The sequence below is a fragment of the Nomascus leucogenys genome, chromosome 8 (assembly GCF_006542625.1).
Source record: "Nomascus leucogenys isolate Asia chromosome 8, Asia_NLE_v1, whole genome shotgun sequence".
NCBI lineage: Eukaryota > Metazoa > Chordata > Mammalia > Primates > Hylobatidae > Nomascus > Nomascus leucogenys.
The window spans coordinates 75,049,326-75,068,906 of record NC_044388.1 but is presented as its reverse complement, the minus strand read 5'-3'; the positions used below and the strand labels follow the sequence as shown (position 1 = coordinate 75,068,906).

Here is a 19,581-nt window from a genome sequence, read left to right as displayed (position 1 = left end):
ACTGTAACATAAACTGCGACGCTGTTGGTGCCGTTTCTTCTTAGACAAGGTGGCCGCGATCGCCTCCTCCCACAGCCGGCCTTCCACTGCGCCAGCAAGACCCCCTCCCATCAAAGCGCCGAGGGCTCCCAGAGCGCAGGCGCCCGGACCCCGCCCCTTTCCGAAGACTCGACTCCTATTGGCCCAGGGGCCGGGGTTGGAATGCCCTAGTGGCCGGAGAGGGGTGATCATGTGACTTGCGGGGGTGGGGCTGCGCCGGCCTCTTCCCAGCCAGCTTGAAAGGGTTTGCGTAGCCGGCCTTGTGGGCCCTTGAAGCTCTCTGTTAAAGCGCTCTGTTAAAGCGCTCTGTGGGCGGCCTGGCCCCAACTCCCCTAGTCTAGGCGCACGAAGGGAGTTGCTGCTAGCTCTTGTCCGTCCCGGGTTCGCTTTTCTTTCCTTCCTGAAGCCTAGCCCTTGGATCCACTATCGCAGAGTCTGCGGCCGCCAGGAAGCCCAGATTCCAGTGTCCGGAGAGTAACCGGAAGTGCTGTCCCCAGGCCTAGGGGCGGTGCCGGCGGCTGCCAGGGTAAGCGCGGCCTGCGGGGCCCAGGGGTGGGATGGGTGCGCGGTGGGACCCAAGACCCACCGCCACAGTCGAGTGGGAGCAGCCCCTGTTCCTGGACACTGAGCATGGTCCGGTCCCCCCTGACGGCGGACGGAGGACTGAAAGATGGTCAATGAAAAGTTGAAAGAAGAGAACCTTAGTACGGTGGTTCCTAGAGATAATAATAGCAAACACTGCAAGGCACTTTTCAAAGCAATATAATCTTTCATATATATCGAGGAAAAAAAGGACCTTGAGTGGATTTTTCGCTTCATCTTCAGTGCAGAAATTAGTTGCAGTTGAATCTATCTGCAGAAAAATCTGGTTTGTTTAATCTTCCTATAACCATTTATTTTGGAAAACGGAATTACAGATAACTTTATATTATATACACTTATCACATGCACTTTGGGGTTTGTAGTGGTAGACGAATGGGTCTTTGATCTTAGGAGTTGAGATAATACAAACAAAAACAATTAGCAGAAGGAGAAAAACAAACGAAAAACGAGGCTTAGGGCTTTGTTATGAAGTTACAGTTAGTAATTATTCAGAAAGATTCTTGACATTTTGTCTAGAGCTAGTCGGAACTGATGGCTACCGGTGGCAGATACTTCCTGCAGGAGAAACAGTGTAAGCAAAGATGGGAAGAGGTAAGCTATGGTTGAAGGATGCTCACTAGAATGGAGAGGAAATGGGACCAATTTTCTAGCCAGCTCTAGAAAAATTATGAATTATAAATTTCACAAGGTCATGGTCTACATTATTGATTTTTCCTCTAGGAGAGGGAAGAATTGAGTGTTGTGAATAGTTCTGGACCAGAGACCTTTTGAAACCAAAAGGAAGATGGTCTTGAGTCTTTCTTGTTATGGTAAGTGGTATACCAGGCTCTGTTTCTGTATAAATGTGGATGGGGGCGTGGGGTGGGGCAGGGTGAAAGACAGGAAAGTATGGGAGAAGATAGATGGAAAAAGACAATGGCCCTTTCTTATCTCCTAAGATAGCAGAATGATAAAACTGAGCTCTGTCTTACCAACTTAAGGCTATTTTCTACTCCTTTTCAACATGCGTGCATATTCACATTAGGCTTGCAGTAATTGCTTTTTGATTGATTTGTAGCACAAAGAGGGTAGTATGCCTAATGCTTAGGCAGGCTCTGGAGTCAGAAGATAGGTATTTAAATCTTGGCTCTGCTACTTACTATTTGTAAGTTATTGGGTGATTATCTAACTGCCCTAAGCATCAAGTTTTCCATCTATAAGATCCAAACATTGGTATTAATACCTATTTTACAGGGTCCTTGGGAGGACTAAATGAGATAATCCATGTAATCAATGAAAAATAAATGAGAAATTTCCAAGCCTAAGGCCTGTAAACACCATCTAATTTTTAAATAATGCTTTACTAACTTTGTCTCTTGGTCCCATATACACTTTAAGGATAACCATGAACTCTCAAGTTGTATGAATTAGCCTGTCTGCTTGGACTTTGTTGTATTGCAGTTTATTCCTTTCCTTCCACCCTAGGCAGGAAAGAGCACTAGTCTCTTCCTAGGATGGGGCAAGAGAAGCATCCTAAAGGAGGGTGCCCTGGAGCTAAGACTTGAAAGATGTATTTGGGCTTGCTAGATGAACCAGCCAGGGCTACTGATCTAGTCTGTTATATAGCTACTGAGGGTCCAAGGATAATGATTGCCTTTTTGTTCTGGTATTTGTTCACACTTTTCATTTATTCAACAAATGTACTTTAGGTACTAGGGATATTATAGTAATCAAAAGACTAAGTCCTAACCCTAATAGAAGTTATATTTTAGTGAAAAGACAAACAAATGAACAAATATAAAATGTATACCACAAAGTTGAATGTTGATAAGTGCTGTGGAGAGAAATAAAATGGGATAAAGCAACACAGGCTATTTTAGATAAGGTAGTCAGGGTATGCTGCTTTTTGAGGAAGTGATCTTCAGGCAGAGACTTGAGTCCAATAAAGGAGTAAGCTGCATGGGGAAGAGCATTCTAGGCAGAAGGAACAAGTGCAAAAGTTCAGAGGTGGCCTGTGAGGTTGAAGATAATGCAGAGGTGCCACATTATGTAGGGCAGTAAAAACTTTGGATTTTATTCTGAGTGTGATAGAAAACAGTATTTTAAATTAGGAAAGTGTCATGATTTTTTTTTTTTTTTGAGACGGAGTCTTCGCTCTGTCACCTAGGCTGGAGTGCAGTAGCACTCAGCTCAATCTCAGCTCACTGCAATCTCAGCTCACTGCACAATCTCAGCTCACTGCAAGCTCCACCTCCCGGGTCCACACCATTCTCCTGCCTCAGCCTCCCAAGTAGCTGGGACTACAGGTGCCCGCCACCACGCCCGGCTAATTTTTTTGTACTTTTTAGTAGAGACGGGGTCTCACCGTGTTATCCAGGATGGTCTCAATCTCCTGACCTTGTGATCCGCCTGCCTCGGCCTCCCAAAGTGCTGGGATCACAGGCATGAGCCACTGCGCCCGGCCTTGTGATCTGTTTTGCGATTTGACACCCAGACTTATTTTTTAGGTGTTGACATCTAAGAAAAGCTTGGATATGAATAGGAAAATTATTTCCTTATTTACTCAGTTTTTTTTTTCTTCTTCTTAATGCCCCACACTTCATTGGTTGTTTAGGGCAAATAAGACACCTTGGACTGATAACTAGGGAATAATGTAAATGATTTGCCTGGCTGTGACAAAACTAAGAATCCTTTATTTTCACTCTTTTCTCCTTTTGAGCTTAACAATAATACAAATTTTAAAAGACAAAACCTTTTATGAACCCCCATCTTATAACAGCTATTTGTCTGTATCCCTGCATATCTTTACTTAGTTGTGATTCTGAGTTGGAATTCTTCCTTTTCCTTCTAATATTTCTCCATAAATTTTTTCTAGTTCTTGCATAATTTTTATATTAATCATTAACTGGCCAAATTGTTTTATTAGTTATTTCAAGTGGGTTTTGAACAAGGCTTTGCACAAGAATCAGGCATAGAAAACGGGCTTAATATGTTAGTGGTTTTGTGCATGTGAAGGTAGAATTAAGAAAACAATAGAATCTACCATTTTTTAAGCATCTACTGAGACCTAGGCATTGAGCTTAGTACCGGCAGTGTCTTGGTTCTCATAGCAACTCTGTGAGGAAAAAAGAGAAAATTGAAGTTGAAGGAAATTAAGTTACTAACCCAAGTTCTCACAGCTACAAAGGAGTAGAGTGGGAATTTGAACCAAAATCTGCATCTAGAGCTTAAACTGTCAGTATTAACCACCAGAATAAACCAACCTTTAGCCACCATGTTTTTGAAAATCAAAATAAAATACCTTTTAATTTTGAATAAGTACAGATATACAAAAAATTGCAAAACGGTACAAAGAACTCCCATATACCCTTCACCCATATTCTCTAAATGTTAACATTTTACCATGTTTGCTTTATGATTTTGCCTCTCTCTATTAAACAAACGTTTTAGTCTGTTTTGGGCTGCTGTAACAGAATACCATAGACTGAGTAATTTGTAATGAACAGAAATTTATCGGCTCATGATTCTGGAGATTCGAAAGTCCAAGACGGGGGCTGGCATCCAGTGAGAGCCTTCTTGCTGTGTCATTTCATGGCAAAACGGCAAAGAGAGGGTGAGAGCAAGCAAGAGTGCTCAGAAAGGGACCAAACTCATCTTTTTATGAGGAACCGACTCCTGAAATAATGGCATTAGTCTATGAGGGTGGTGCCCCTGTTACCTACATACCTCCCATTAGGACCTGTTTCCCGACATCACTGCTCTGGGGATCAAGTTTCCAATGCATTAACTTTGGAGGACGCATTCAAAGCATAGCAGTACACATATACATATATATAGATTTTTTCCTGAACCATTTGAGAGTAAGTTGTAGACATGCCTCTTCTCAAACAGAGAATCAAGACATGGAGTCCTGCTCTCGTATGCATGTACTGTACTACTAGCTACATGCCATCCTTTGGAGAACTGAGAAAACAGTCATTCAAATACATTTTCTGTGGGGACTTCTTTTCTAGAACCCTAGTTGAGAAAGCCTGTCCTAAATATTCAACTGTATATTTCTTAAAAACAAGGATATTCTCTAGAAATTATCATTACCATTATCAGAGTCAGGAAATTAACATTCATACAATAAGTACTATTATCTAATCTCCAGACCTTATTCAAACTTAGCCAGTTGCTCCACTCATGTTGTTTAAGACAAAAAGAAAAAAATGTTTTCTGTGGACCAAGATCTAATTCAGCATCAGTCATTTAATTTAATTATAATGTTGTCTCTATTGTGAACATATCTTCAGGCTTTGTCTTTCATACCTTTGACATTTTTTGAATATTTAGGCCATTTGTTTGGTAGTTTCCCTCAGTTTGGGTTTTTCTGATGTTCCCTCGTGATCAGATTCAGTTTAGACATTTTTGGCAAGATACCGCAGAAGTGATGTTGTTTTTCTCTTTGCATCATATTAGGAGGCTCATGATGTTTTATCTCATTACTGGTCATGTTCACTTTAGTTGAGGATACCACTTGGTTAAGGTGGCGTCTTCCAGGTTTCTATACTGTGAAGTTACTCTTTTTGTATTTATAATTATTAAATATCTAGTAGGGAGATATTTTCAGATTATGTAAATATCTTGATTCTCATAAAATTTTTCATCCACTAGATTTTTGCACAGTACTCTTCTTTTGATTGAACATGGTGAAATTTTTAATTCCATAATTTCTTCTATATTTAATTGTTTGCTTTTCTAATGTAAAAAAATTTTCCCTTCTATACACTTTTTTTTAATGAGTACAAATTCATGGATTCTTATTGCGTGACTAATTTATTACTGTTACTACTTATTTCAATGTTCTGCTTGTTCCAGATTTGTACAGTGGCAGTCCTTCCATCCTGAATTGTGGGTCCTTCTGGCATATTGCACCACTTTTTGAGCACTTCCTTTCTTTCTGACACATCAGGATGGTCCAGGCTTATCTTATACTTTCCAAATCGTGGAAACAGCCATTTCTCCAAAGAGTCTTGATTCTTTTCAATGGAGAATGGTATTTAGAAACCCATGTCTGAATGCTTGGTATACTCATTACTACTAGGATTTTATTGTTTCCATGACTTCTCAGCAAACATTACTAGGAAAAAAAAATAAACATACATAATTTCACATATACATACATTTCTTTATTCTCTATATAAACCTTAAAATCTTGATTTATACTGATACTTCTAATTCCAGTTAAACACTACAGAGTTCATTCTAGCCTTTCTCTTTTCTATGTTTGTAGCCTTCTTCATTGACAATGGGGAATCTAGGTGACATTATCCATAGTATATTTACTTATTTATTCAGTCCTAGGATACACATTAAGTAGTGCACCCTTATCCTGGCAGGGGGGGAAACCTCTACTGATTTCAGTTATTTTTATCTTTAGATTGAATATACATAGTCCCAATATTGTGTTAAAGAGTTACTTTTTTTCCTCTTCTCTGTAGTTGTTATTTATTTGAAACACAGGCGCATTTGTTTTTGTGCTTTTCTCCTCCATCTTGACTATTTACTTCATTAGTTCATTCATGTATTGAATATGTAAAATGTAACATAATTCTAAAAGTAAAAATATGTGTGCTGTGTATTTATATTCTTAGAGAAATGTGACTCTTCTCCTCCACCCAATTCTGTTTTCCTGTGCCATCAATTCCGTTTTTATCTGCCTTGTAATGATAACCAATCTCATTAGTTTCTTGTTTTTGGGGGGCAAGTGGAGAACTACATATATAATTTTTTATTTCTACTTTCTTACATAAAATACAACATACTTTTTTACACTTTGCTTTTTTAAATGTATAATTTATCCTGGAAATCACTCCACATCAGTTGATAAAGATTTTCCTCATTCTCTTCTACAGTTGCATAGTACTCCATTATATGTGGGATGTATGTACCATAGTTTATTCATCATTTTCTTATGTACAGATATTTATTTTAAATATTTTCCCGTTACAAACATTACTACAAGTAATTTTATGCTTTATATTTTCATGTTATTGGAGGTGAATCTTCAGAGTCCATTTCTAGAAATGGGATTGCTGAGTCAAAAGTAAATGTATATCTAGTTTTGTTACATATTGCCACATTCCCCTCCGGAAGAGATTGTACCCATATGCATTCCCTCCAGCAACATATGAGTTTGTCTGTTTCCTAACAGTGTTGACAGCAAAATGCATTGTCATGCCTTTTAATGTATACTGATTTAATTGATGATACTGCTATTTCATGTACTTTTAAAAAATTATTTCATTTTTTTATAGACTTACCAATTTGCATTCCCTCCAGCAACATATGAGTGTGTCTGTTTCCTTACAGTGTTGACAGCAAAATGCATTGTCATACCTTTTAATGTATGCAGATTTAATTGGTGAGAACTGGTATTTCATGTACATTTAAAAAATTATTTCATTTTTTATAGACTATTTTTTAGAGAACTGTTAGGTTCATAGCAAAATTGAGCAAAAAATACAGAGAGTACCCATATGTCCCCTACCACTCCCTTTACCCTGACACATGCACATACCGCACACACAGCATCCCCCGCTGTTAATCTCTTCAACAGAGTGATACATTGCTTACAATCAGTGAACTTAAGTTGATACATCATTGTCACCCAAACTCCATAGGTTACATTAGGGTTCACTCTTTATGTTGTACATTCTATGGAGTATCTACAATTTTTTTTTTTTTTTTTTTTTTTGAGACGGAGTTTCGCTCTTGTTGCCCAGGCTGGAGTGCAATGGTGCGATCTCAGCTCACTGCAACCTCTGCCTCCCAGGTTCAAGTGATTCTCCTGCCTCAGCCTCCCTAGTAGATGGAATTACAGGCTCCTGCCACCAGGTTCAGCTAATTTTTTGTATTTTTAATAGAGATGGGGTTTCACTATGTTGGCCAGGCTGATCTCGAGCTCCTGACCTCAGGTGATCCACCTGCCTCAGCCTCCCAAAGTGCTGGCATTGCAGGCATGAGCCACCACACCTGGCTTGACTTGCCAGTTTTTTAAACTGGTTTGTTTTCTTGTTGAGTTTTAAGGCTATATGTATATTTGGGAGATTTTTAAATGTTTGGAATAAGTCTTTAATCAGATGTGTCTTCTGCAAATATTTTCTCCCAGTCTGTGGCTTATCTTCTCATTCTCTAGACAGTTTATTTCATAGAGCAGACTTTTTTAATTTTTAAGTCCAGCTTATCAATTTTCCTCCATGGATCATGCCTTTGTTGTTGTATCTAAAAAGTCATTGCTAGCACAGGCGTGGTGGCTCACGCCTATAATCCTAGCACTATGGGAGGCCAAGGTAGGCAGATCAGTTGAGCTCAGGAGTTCAATACCAGCCTGGGCAGCATGGTAAAACCCATGTCTCTACCAAAAATAGAAAAAATTAGCCTGGAGTAGTGACACACGCCTGTGGTCCCAGCTACTCAGGAGGCTGAGGTGGGAGGACCACTTGATCCTGGGAGGCAGAGGTTGCAGTAAGTTGAGATCGCACCACTGCACTCCAGCCTGGGTCACAGAGCGAGACCCCCATCCCAAAAATATAAAGTCATTGCTATACCCGAGGTCATCTAGATTTTCTCCTATGTTATTCTCTAGAAGTTTTACTGTTTTGTGTTTTATACTTAGGTATCTGATTCATTTGGGGTTTGTAAATTTTTTTTAATTGAGAAGTAAATATGTATGTATTTATGATGTAGAACATGATGTCTCAATATATATATATATACATTGTGGAATGGCTAAATCAAGCTATTTAACATATATTACCTCACATACCATTTCTTGTGGTGAGAACATAAAATCTACCCTCAGCAATTTTCAAATATGCAATGTATTTTTATTAGCCATGATGTAGAACTCTAGAACTTACCTACAGTAGAACTCTAGAACTTATTCTTCCTGTTTAACTGAAATTTTGTATCCTTTGACCAATATCTTCCCAACCCTGCTACGTCTCAGCCTCTGGTAACCACCATTTTACCATCTGTTTCTATCAGTTAGACTATTTTATACTCCATATGTAAGTGAGGTTATGTGGTATTCATCTTTCTGTGTCTGTCTTATTTCACTTAACGTAATGAATGTCCTCCAAGTTCATTTATGTTGATGCAAATGACAGGATTTTCTTCTTTTTTTTTTTTTGCATGTGAATGTCTAGTTACTTCAGCACCATTTGTTGAAAAGACTATCTTTTTCTGCATTGTATCTATTGCCTTTGTTCCTTTATCATGGATCAGCTGACTCTATTTATATGGGTATATTTTTGGACTCTGTTCTGTTCCATTTATCTATTTGTCTGTTCTTTCACCATTACCACACTTTCTTGATTACTATAGCTTTAGTCTTGTAACTTCAAGTAGTATAGTAAGTGTTGAAGTTAGGTAGCATCAGTCCTCCAACTTTGTTCCTCCCCTTCAGCATTATGATCGCTAATCTAGGTCTTTTACCTCTTCATATAAACTTTGTATCAATATGTCAGTATTTACAAGATAATTTGCTGGGATTGTGTTGAATCTGTAGTACAAGTTGGGAAGAACTATTTGACAGTATTGAATTTTCTTATCCATGGATGTGGAATATCCCTCCAATTATTTAGTTCTCTTTTTTATTTCTTTTATTAGAGTTTTTAAATTTTCTTTGCATAAATTATGAACATATTTGGTTAGATTTATACTTAAGATGTTTCATTTTTTAGAGTGCTAATGTAAATGGTATTGTGTTTTTAATTTCAAATTTTACCTGTTTATTGCTGGTACAGAGGAAAATAATTGATTTGTATGTTAACCCTGTATTGTACAACCTTGACTGTAATCACTTCTTAGTCCCAGGAGGTTTTTGTTGATGATTTTTTCAGATTTTTACATATATGGTCATGTCACTTACAAAGACAGTTTTATTCCTTCGTAATCTGTATACCTTTTATTTCCTTTTCTTGTCTTGTAGCATTATCTCTCTATTCCAGTATTATGTTGAAAAGCAGTGGTGAGAGAGAACATTCTTACCTTGTTCCTGATGTTAGCTGAAAGCTTCTAAGTTTTCACCATTAAGTATGATGTTAGCAGTGGTTTTCTTGTAGATGTTCTTTATCAACTTGAAGAAGTTTCTCTGTATTCCTAGTAATGACACTTATTTTAATTTGCATTTCTCTAATTATGAGATTGAACAGCTTCTCAAATATTTAAGGGACATTTTTATATTTTGTGTGCGTGAGAATTGTCTTTTGCTTATTTTTCTATCAGATTTTTGTTGTTTTCCCTCAATTTTTAAGAGATCTTTATATATTAGGTATATTGTCCCTGTATCTCAAATATTGTTACAAATATTTTCTCTCAGTTTGCCCATTGACTGTTGACTTTGTTCATTTTTTATCTATATAAAATGTTTTTGGCTGGCACAGTGGCACACGCCTGTAATCCCAGCACTTCGGGACACTGAGGCGAACTCCTGAGGTCGGGAGTTCGAGATCAACGTGACCAACATGAAGAGACCCCGTCTCTACTAAAAATACAGAATTAGCCGGGCATGGTGGTGCATGCCTGCAATCCCAGCTACTCAGGAGGCTGAGGCAGGAGAATCACTTGAACTCAGGAGGCAGAGGTTGTGGTGAGCCAAGATCACGCCATTGCACTCCAGTCTGGGCAACAAGAGCGAAACTGATTCTCAAAAAAAAAAAAAAAAAAAAAAAACAACAACAACAACAAAAAAATATATATATATATAAAAGAAGACTTTAAAAAAAAGTTTTTACTTTTAGTCAAATGATTAGTCTTACAGATAGAAAATTTTTGGTACCCTAAGATTAAAGTAGAATTTACTTTAGTTTTCTTGTAGTATCTTATCGTTTCCATGTATACATTTAGAACCCTAACCAACTGGGAGTTTATACTGGTGTGTGGTATGAGGTATAGACCAAATTGTACCTATTTTCATGTGGCTACCTTGATGTTTTACCATCGTTTATTAAAAAGTCCATTTTTGCCCTGGTGATTTGAGATGTGATCTTTATTGTATACTAAATTTCTATATGTGTTTGTGTCTATTTCTGGATTTTCTATTCTATTTGTCCCTTTATCTAATTGTGTTTTGGAACTCTGTTGTTTTAATATTAGAAGCTTTAGAGTTTATTTTAATGTCTCATGGGTTTAGTTACCCTTCATAGTCTGTCTTTTCATTGCTTCGTGGCTGTCCTTGTTGGTCTTTTCAAAGTGAACTTGAGTAGCAACTGTACAGCTTAGGCATTGGAGATTTTTCTGTAAAGGGCCAGAAAGTATTGTATTTAGGCTTTAGTGACTATCTGGTCTCTGTTGTGACAACTCAATTCTGCCTTTCAATACATTAATGAATAAGTATGACCCTATTTCAGTAAAATTTTATTTGAAAAAAACAGATGGGCCATAGTTTGCCACCCCTTAGTCTAGTTTCATAAAGAAGCTTGTTATTTTTATTGAGAGTGCATTGTTTATAAATCTTAGGAGGGAACATCTTCATAATGTTGAATTGTTCTATACAAGAACAAAGGATGTCCTTCCATTTATTCAAGTCTATTTTTGGGTCTTAGGGGGAGAAGGTTTTCCTGTGCTTTATTTGGCATGGCTATTTTTTATTTATTTCTAAGTAGTTTTATATTGCTGCTGTTATACAAAGGTTGTTCTCTATCATTGTGTGTTCCAATTAGTTATTCTTTATGTTTATTTAAAAAACTGGTGGTTTCTGTGTGGCAAATTTTATATCCTGCTACCATACTGAATTCCTTTATCATTTGAGTTAGTTTTGGCATTGGTCCTTTGTAGGGTTTTCTAATTCTACTATTAAATCACCTCCAAATAGAGGTAGTTTTACTTCTTTCACACCTCTAATTGATTTTTCTAATTGCATTGATTAATACTTCCAGGTCAGTGATTGAAAAGAGAAGTATTGGCCATACTTGCCTTGTTCCTGATCTTAGTAAAAATTATTGTAGTTTTTCTAATTTAAGGTACTGGATGAAGGAATGGATGTTTTATCATATTAAAAGGAAGTATCTATTAATTCCCACTTTCTTGAGTGTTTTTATCCAGAATAGATGTTGATTTCTGTTGCAAGTTCTTTCACTATGGAGATAATTATATTATTTTTCTCCATAGGTCTGTTCATATGGGGTGTTATATTTAGTGGATTTCCTCATATTGAAAGATAGTCTAATTTTGAACCAATTTTGCAAAAATTCCACTTGGTCATAGTATATTATTTTTTTAATGTGGTATCGATTTTTGTTAGTATTTCTCACATTCATAAAAAATGTTAGCCAGGCATGGTGGTGTGTACCTATACCCCAGCTATTCAGGAGGCTGAGCCAGGAGAATTGCTTGAGCCTAGGAGCTTGAGGCTACAGTGAGCTATGATTGTGCCACTGCTCTCCAGCCCGGGTATCAGAGCAAGACCCCGACTCTTTAAAAAAAAAGCGATATTGGACATTAAAATTTTTTTATGCCCTCTTCATCAGGTTTAGTTACCAGTGCTATCCTTATTTCACAAAAAGAATTAGGAAGTTGTTCTTCATTTTCAGCGCTCTGGAAAATATGTATGAAGCATTGTATTTATTTGGTCTGTGTAGATTTGTAGAATTATTTTGTGAAATAATCTGGGCCTAGTGCTTTTTATGGAATGGTTCCTTTATAGCTTTTTCTATTTATTCTCTGCAAATTGGTGTTTTAAGACTTTATATCTTTAATGGAGTCAACTCTAATAAATTGTGTTTCATAAAGAAACCCTTATTTCATAGTTAATCATATTCATTTATATAGAGATTTGCAAAGTGGTTTCATGTATGTGTGTTTTTCTGTTCGGTGGTTATTCTTCCTTGTCATTTCTTACTTTGTAAATGTGTGCTTTCTCCCTTTTTTTCTTCATTAAGTAACCTAGTGGTTTATCTGTTTCTTTAAGTTTTACAAAATAAGTATGATTTTGAGTTATCATTAGATTTACTGTCTTTTTGTTCTCTAGTTCATTGATTTCTCCTTTTATCTATTTTTGTTATTATTTTGATTTTTTTTCCCATTAAAAAACAAAATAGAGACAGGATCTTGCTATGTTGCCCAGGCTGGTCTTGAACTCCTGGGCTCAAGCGATCCTACTGCCTCGGCCTCCCAAAGCACTGGGATTGTAGGCATGAGCTACCATACCTACTTATTTATTTATTTAAAATAGAAATTGGGTCTCATTAATATTGCCCAGGCTGGTCTTGAACTCCTGGGCTCAATTGAAATTTATTTTTTTCTTAGCTTTTGATCTAAGAATTTAACTTGTTCATTTTAATTCTTCTGTTTTTATTGATTAAAGAAATATAGGCATAAACTGGTTTAAATTTATTCCATAGATTGTAATATATAATATTTTCAATAATGAATACTTAAAAATTTTTTTAACTTTTTCATTGCCCCTTTTACTGAAGTCTTTTAACAGTTTATTTTCCCCCCATTTGAAAGGACCTTTTGTTATTTGATATTTTAATAAATTTCTAGTTTTGCTGCAGATTGTTTCTTGTAATGTTTCTTTATGATAATTAATGATGCTTCCTTTATTACGTAATATATGACAGATTTTTGTGGATGATTCATGTGTTCTTGAAAAGAATGTGTACTTATCAGGACATACGGTTTAATATAAATAAGATTTACTTATTAATTAGGTTATTTAGGCCTTCTGCATCATTACTTCTTGGTCCAGTTTGTATGTCTTTTATCGAGAGTGGTATATTAAGCTTTTCTATTATTAATATTTTTATCTCTGTTTCTTTGTATCTGTATCTCTGTTTTTCCTTTGTAAATGTGCCTGCTGTGTAATGTGATACATAGATAACCATGACTTTAGTGTAATTTAGAAAGTATTATTATATTTAATGCTTTTGGCTTGAACTCTGCCTGATATCAGGATCAAAAGCCCTACTTTTATTGTTTCTGTTTGCCTAGTGTTCCTTTTCCCACCTCCTTATTTTTAGTCTGCCTGAATCACTTTGCTTTAGGTGTCTCTTGTATTTAGCATATAGTTAGGTCTTGCTTGTGAGCCAAAATGAAAATCTCTTTAATAGGTGTGTTAAGCTCACTTATATTTATTGATGTAGTTGATGTTTGGTTTTAACAATGTCATATTATTTGTTATAACTGTATTTTGTTACATTTTTTTTCTACATGATAGGTTTTCATAGCTCTTTCATGACTTTCTTTTTTGAATGTTTGATTTTTGTTATATTAGCTACTTTTGTACTTAGATTGATTGATTGATTGATTGATTGATTGATTGATTGATTTGAGGTGGAGTTTCGCTCTTGTTGCCCAGGCTGGAGTGCAATGGCCTGATCTCAGCTCACTGCAACCTCCGCCTCCTGGATTCAAGTGATTCTCCTGCCTCAGCCTCCCAAGTAGCTGGGATTATAGGCATGCACCACCACGCCCGACTAATTTTGTATTTTTAGTAGAGACAGGGTTTCTCCATGTTGGTCAGGATGGTCTCGAACTCCCGACCTCAAATGATCCGCCTGCCTCGGTCTCCCAAAGTACTGGGATTACAGGCGTGAGCCACCACACCCAACCATATTTAGATCTTTTTTAATGCCTTTAGTTCATTAAAAAAATAAATTTTTATATTTAACCTTTAATTATTTGGTTTTTAAGCGTTTCTAAAATTTTTCTTTTCTAAAAGGCCATTTCAGCTTCAGATGGTTTTTTAGTTTAATAGTGTAATTTAACTCTCACCTGCCATAAATACAATATAGTAATCCCACCTTATTTGTGGGGGATATGGTCCAAGACTCCCAGTGTATACCAGAAACTGCAGATAGTATTGAACCCTAAATGGCTTTTTTTTTCTATACATACTTACTGTGATAAAGATTTTGGTACTTAGAGTGGGTTTTTCTTTCTGGCAATGAATTTTAGGTCAGTCTTGCCCACTGCTAGCTCTCTTCTCTTTACCTCACATTCTCAGATTGTCCTTGCTCTTATTGATAGCTTATGGCTAGAATGTGAGAGATAGCTATATGGGATTTGGTGACAGTGTGGGCTTTGTATAGTACATTTGTTCTTCTTATTCTTACCGCTTTTAAAGGATGTGCTGAGAGATTTGGATTTCTGTAGCCACTGTTATCCCCTCTGACTGTGTTTTATTACCGCATTCTTTATATTTCCTCTAGAGATATTTTCCTTTTTTTTTTTTTTCATATTTAAGTCAGTTTTCTGTCCATTGACTTCCATGGCCAATTTTAAATAATCGGCATGCAAACACTGCATGTTCTCACTTATAAGTGGGAGCTGAACAATGTGAACACATAGACACAGGGAGGGGAACAACACACTGGGACTGTAGCAAGGTGCGGGGGGAGGGAGAACATCAGGAAAAATAGCTAATGCATGCTGGGCTTAATAACTAGGTGATGGGTTGATAGGTACAGCACATGTTTACATAGGCACACGTTTGCCTATGTAACAAGCCTGCACATCCCACAAGGTACCCTGGAACTTAAAATAAAAATAAATAAATAAATAAATGGTGTGAAAACTTACAGGTTTTCTGAAAAGCCTCAGTTGACAATTACGTTTTACAACTTCCCTCGCTTCTGTATTTAGGGATACACTGATTTTAGGCCCCATACTGAAGCGGACCAAAAAGGGGGGAAAAAAAGAAGTAAAATCGCTGGTGGTCGAATGGCATTTAAAATTCTGGTCTTTCCTGACTTGCGTGCTATGTGCTTTTCGGAGTTGTCAAATAACTGGGCCATACATTCTGTCCAGACTTCATAGTTGGATTCAATGGGATGACATTGATGACATGTGTTTCCTCCATCTTACCTGGAACTAGAGCCATAAAAGATGTCATTTTAATACTAGCAGCTATGAGCTAAGTGTCATAGAGAGCTTCAGCTGTATGGCCCTATATGTTGCCTGGGTCCAAGTAGTTCCATTTTTGTTTCTGATCCTCAGTAGCAGGAAGGTTGTTGAGGGAACTGAAAGTCCCATTAACCTAAGGATAAGGCAGGTTAAAACTTCTAGAGAAAGACATCAATGGTTAAGTGTGGACTCTCTAACTTCTTTTTGTGCCCCTAATTGACCACCTCCTGGGTTGTTTGTGGTTGAAATATAAATCAGCTTAGGGTGTTATAAATTTTGAATAACCAAAATTGTGATGATTACGTGGGTTCCAGTCGTGGTAAGGTGGTAATTTTGTTACAATCCCAAAAATACTTTGTAGTCCCTATTACACTTTGGATCAGGACAGCCTGAGTTCCTGTGGGGAAGATAATGCCTTCGTGTTTTCAAGATACCACCGAGATTTAGTGTTAGGAGCCCTTTCCTTCAATGTTGTTATAGTTGCCAAGGAAGTTATAGATTGTGTATATGGGTTATAGATTCTGTATTGTCCTTTTCTCTAAAGAGTCATATGGGATGATTTAAGACTCTACACAATTGAATGTAAGGGATTAGATAAGAAAACCCATCTGTTCTTTTTAACTGTCGTTTACCCACTGTTAAGTCCTTTGAGTGTAAATGATCTAGTGCTAAATTCTCTCATTTATGGCTTTTTATCCTTGTCTTTGTGTTTTACAGAATGCTATCTTCCTTGAGAAGTCAAATTCTCAGGATCAGGAATGTATGTATGTTCTTCCATCTGGATTCTAGGTAAGCTACAGTTACTTCAGTATTTTGAAGTATCCCTTCTCTTTCCCAGACTCCATCTCATCAGAGTACCTCCCATTCTTTGTGACATTCAGTCCTTTTATCAGACAAGGAGAGAAGTAGAATTTCAATGAGAATTCATACATGGACTCAGCAGATGCTTATTAAGCACCAACTTTGTACCTGTCATTACTTTACATGGTAAGGAAAGATCATCAAACGAAACAGACATCCTTGTCATATTTTAGCAATAGACAATAAACTGAATAAAGTGAATTATATAGTATGTTAGAAGGTTTTAAGTGCCATGAAGAAAAGTAAAGCAGAAAAGGGGAATAGTGAATGCTGGGGCATGAAGACTATTCACAACTTTAAACAGTGGTTAGGAAAGGCCTTCCTCAGAAATGACATCTGAAAAAATAGTCTTTGAAGGAATTAAGAGAAATTCATGCACACATCTGGAGGAAGAAAGCTGTAGGCAGAAGAAAGAAAGGGCAAAGGCCCTAAGAGTAGTATGTTTGGATGAGGAACAGCTAGAAAGCCATTGCGGCTGGATTAGAACATGCAAAGAGAATAATAATATAAAAGGGTGTCAGAGAGGCAGTGACAGGCTAGCAGGGCAGCTCAAGTAGGCCTCTTGGGCTATTGTGAAAGTAAGAAATAAGAGTGGTTTGGACTGGAATGTAACAACAGAAGCTGGTGAGAAGTGGTTAGACTCTGGATGTGTTTTGAAATGGAGCCAACAAATTTGTTGATGGCTTGATTGTGAGGTGTGAGAAAGAAGAGTGCAGGATGACTTCAAGGTTTTAGCCTGAGGAAATAAAGGATTAATTTGCCATAAACTGAGATGAGGGAGGTGATAGGTGGAGTAGATCTGGAATCCAGCCCCAGTATAAGTCCTTTGCTCACTTCCTTTGACTGTAAGGCAAAAACAGATACTTGCCATTTAGCTCTGTAAACTCAATTTAATAAAAGAAAATAGGAGTAATGCTTGTGATACTTTAGGCTTTGAGGATTGAGATTGTGACGGTGACAGAGTATACTCTGGTCTTGTAGTCTAAGGAGTTCTGTGATACCGTGAAAGTCACCTGAAAGCTGTAATTTGGACCAAAAAAAGTAATTTCTAGGACAGTTCATAGATCATGGAGATAATGCTCAAATATTTGTGAAGGGGGCCTACCCCTCCACACCTGTGGGTATTTCTCGCAAGGTGGAGACGAGAGACTGAGAAAAGAAGACAAAGAGAGACAGAGACAGAGACAAAATATAGAGGAAGAAAAGTGGGCCCAGAGGACCGGCGCTCAGCAAGTGAGGACCTGCACCAGCACTGGTATCTGAGTTCCCTCAGTATTTATTGATCACTATCTCACTATCTTGGCGAGGGGGATGTGGCAGGACTATAGGGTAATGGTGGGGAGAGGGTCAGCAGGAAAACATGTGAGCAAAGGACGCTGTGTCGTAAATAAGTTTAAGGAAAGGTGCTGTGCCTGGATGTGCACATAGGCCAGATTTATGTTTGACTTTACACAAACATCTCAGTGCAGTAAAGAGCAGTATTGCCGCCAGCATGTCTCATCTCCAGCCATAAGGTGGTTTTCTCCTATCTCAGTAAATAGAATGTACAATCGGGTTTTACACCGAGACATTCCATTCCCAGGGACGAGCAGGAGACAGATGCCTTCCCCTTATCTCAACTGCAAAGAGGCCTTCTTCTTTCACTAATCCTCCTCAGCACAGACCATTTACGGGTGTCAGGCTGGGTTACGGTAAGGTCTTTCCCTTCCCACGAGGCCATATCTCAGGCTGTCTCAGTGGCGGGAAACCTTGGACAATACCCAGGCTTTCTTGGGCGGAGGTCCCTGCGGCCTTCCACAGTGCATTGTGTCCCTGGGTACTTGAAAATGGAGAATAGCGATGACTTTTACCAAGCATACTGCTTACAAACACATTTTTACCAAGGCACATCCTGCACAGCCCTAAATCCATTAAACCTTGAGTCAATACAGCACATGTTTCTATGAGCACAGGGTTGGGGCTAGAGTTACAGATTAACAGCATTTTAAGGCAGAAGAATTTTTCTGAGTACAGATCAAAATGGAGTTTCTTATGTCTTCCTTTTTCTACATAGACACAGTAACAGTCTGATCTCTGTTTCCCCCACATATTTGAAATGTAGGATTTTAATCACTGTATTTAGCATAAACATGTCTGTTTTGTTTATCTTGTCTACTTCAGTTTTGACTTCCCTATTGTTAGCCTTGCAGTGCATTTTTCTCCCATTATGTCCCGCTGTGGTCACAATACTACATTTCCTGTGGATCTGTGTTTTGACTCTGAAGAAATTGCACTACTCCCACCTCATTCAGTTCTCTCTCCTATCCCTTTAAGTTTTAGAACAGTTCTGAGTTGACATTTGAAATCTTGGTATATCTTTTTATATTTATAAATAACTTTTACTTACTACAATAAAAGTAAGTAAAAGTAGCAGCCTCTGGGCCGGGCGCGGTGGCTCACGCTTGTAATCCCAGCACTTTGGGAGGCCGAGGCGGGTGGATCACAAGGTCAGGAGATCGAGACCACGGTGAAACCCCGTCTCTACTAAAAATACAAAAAATTAGCCGGGAGTGCTGGCGGGCGCCTGTAGTCCCAGCTACTCGGAGAGGCTGAGGCAGGAGAATGGCGTGAACCCCGGAGGCGGAGCTTGCAGTGAGCCGAGATTGCGCCACTGCACTCCAGCCTGGGCGACAGAGCGAAACTCCGTCTCAAAAAAAAAAAAAAAAAAAAAAAAAGTAGCAGCCTCTGTGCCTTTCACAAGGAAAGCATACAAATTGCTGAATGGAAATTAGAAAACTGTTGTTAACAAATTGATGAAACAGAATGTTATCTATCATCTCATTACCCAGAGGTAACCATGTTAGTGCCATGTCTTTTGGATCCTTTTGACTTCCTGTTTTCTCTGAGTGCACGTGTTGCTTTGTGTTCTGGTCCATTACACTTACTAATTTGCTGTATTCGGTGAGCTTTAATATCATTTCCTTTGCAAATAGGCTCCAATCTAATATCTAGTTTCTTGGATACTGGACCTCTTTGATAATTTAAGGAACTGTGTACCTTCTCCCCAGAAAAGTGCACATATACTGTACATTTTGCAGTCCAAGTTTTCATAAATTACCTAGGAGTCTGTGGATGCCAAGTAAGAACTCCTCTTCTAGGTTTGAGTACCTACTCTGTGCCAGGCACTTTTCTAAGTGCTGGGGAAACAATAGTGAATGAAGTGAG

General features: G+C 37.9%; 1 protein-coding gene across 3 annotated transcripts in view; it reads left to right on the top strand.

Annotated features, from left to right (window-relative positions):
- Positions 1-240: 240 nt before the first annotated feature.
- ZNF322 (zinc finger protein 322) overlaps positions 241-19,581 on the top strand; it is a 25,653-nt gene continuing 6,312 nt past the window's right edge. For 2 of the 3 annotated variants that reach the window (XR_004031379.1, XM_030817431.1), the window contains exons 1-2: positions 1,363-1,451; positions 16,234-16,305. The gene's annotated coding sequence lies outside the window, so the exon portion shown is untranslated. Of the gene's footprint in view, positions 566-1,362; positions 1,452-16,233; positions 16,306-19,581 lie in introns of those variants that run through there. The other variant, XM_030817432.1, reaches the window with a different exon arrangement.